The 1,224-nt window shown below is 36.3% G+C and overlaps 1 non-coding gene across 1 annotated transcript; it reads right to left on the bottom strand.

Moving 5' to 3' along the window:
• Positions 1–945: 945 nt before the first annotated feature.
• On the bottom strand, positions 946–1,000 carry LOC111978829 (U7 small nuclear RNA). Its single transcript, XR_002879233.1, has one exon. It is a non-coding gene; the product is annotated as a U7 small nuclear RNA (small nuclear RNA).
• Positions 1,001–1,224: the final 224 nt, after the last annotated feature.

Below are 1,224 nucleotides of genomic sequence, written 5' to 3'. Positions count from 1 at the left end.
CAGCATTTTTCTCACGATCCCCTAAGCGCACGCAACTGTCTAATAATCAGTCTTTGGTGAGTAGGCATACGATGCATGTTATTTTTTATTAAATGTGTATGTATGTTTCGCATTTTATTTCGTTAATATTAAATAGCCTATATATTAACAAAATAAAATGGCAAATAGCCTATGTTGCAAATTATTTGTTTTCTTTTATTTTCAGTGAATAGTTATGTGTCTTTATCATCACGGTGAAACTGCTTTGGGTGCGACAATGCGCTGTTTAGTGAACACACTGTATTTATTTTTTGGGGGACTTAAAGCTCAAAGTTTGTGGACCAGAAATGGATAGAAGAAGAATATTAATATAACTCTGTTGCACTCGACTATGTTCTTGCCTATTAGTTGAACTGTAGTGTATTGTACTCTTCCCCTGCAATTCTCTGAAAAAAATGTCAATTTCAAGGTGACGCAACGCCTGGTTATACTGCGTTTCTGTCTAAATGTATAGTGTCTAGAGCCATGGCATCTAAATGATGGTAATAACAGGTGGATTAATTCGGGTGGGACTGTGTAGGACCTCACTGAAGGCCCAGGCGCCAGGCCCACGGCACGCTACTGAGTATACTATGGTATAAATACTATAGTATTCACTGTAGTGTTTTTACAGATTGTTCTGTAGTATTCACTGTAGTATACTGTATTATCCACAGTTAACTCTATTGCAAATACTGTAGTAAAAGAAAACTGAGGAATATACTATAGTAATTAATGTATTGTTTTTGCAGATTGTAATATACTGTAGTATTTACTGTAGAGTTGTTTGAGGACTGTAGAATACTGTAGTAATTACTATAGTGTTTTTGCAGACTGTAATATACTGTAGTATTTACTCTGGTGTTTGCAGACATTACTGTAGTATTTACTATAGTGTTTTTGTTTTATTATGTTTGACATAGAAGTGGAGGCTTTCTCCTTGAGGAAACCTACTGGACAAATACTAAAAAAGCACATTCTCCATAACCTGAAGGTTGGTAGGACTGGGGTTTGAATGGACAGTTCAGAGCTTCTGCTATTTTCTATAACCAACATGGAACACTGTCACGATCGTCATATTGTGGAAGAGAGGAGGACCAAGGCGCAGCGTGATAACAATACATCTTCTTTATTTAACGAAGACGAACACTGACAAACTATACAAAACAACAAACGACCGTGAAGCTATAAAACGAAAGTGCAGAC

Source organism: Salvelinus sp. IW2-2015, linkage group LG18 (genome assembly GCF_002910315.2).
Source record: "Salvelinus sp. IW2-2015 linkage group LG18, ASM291031v2, whole genome shotgun sequence".
Taxonomy (NCBI): domain Eukaryota; kingdom Metazoa; phylum Chordata; class Actinopteri; order Salmoniformes; family Salmonidae; genus Salvelinus; species Salvelinus sp. IW2-2015.
The sequence above is the reverse complement of the archived record's forward strand: the minus strand, read 5'-3'. Positions and strand labels throughout refer to the sequence as shown.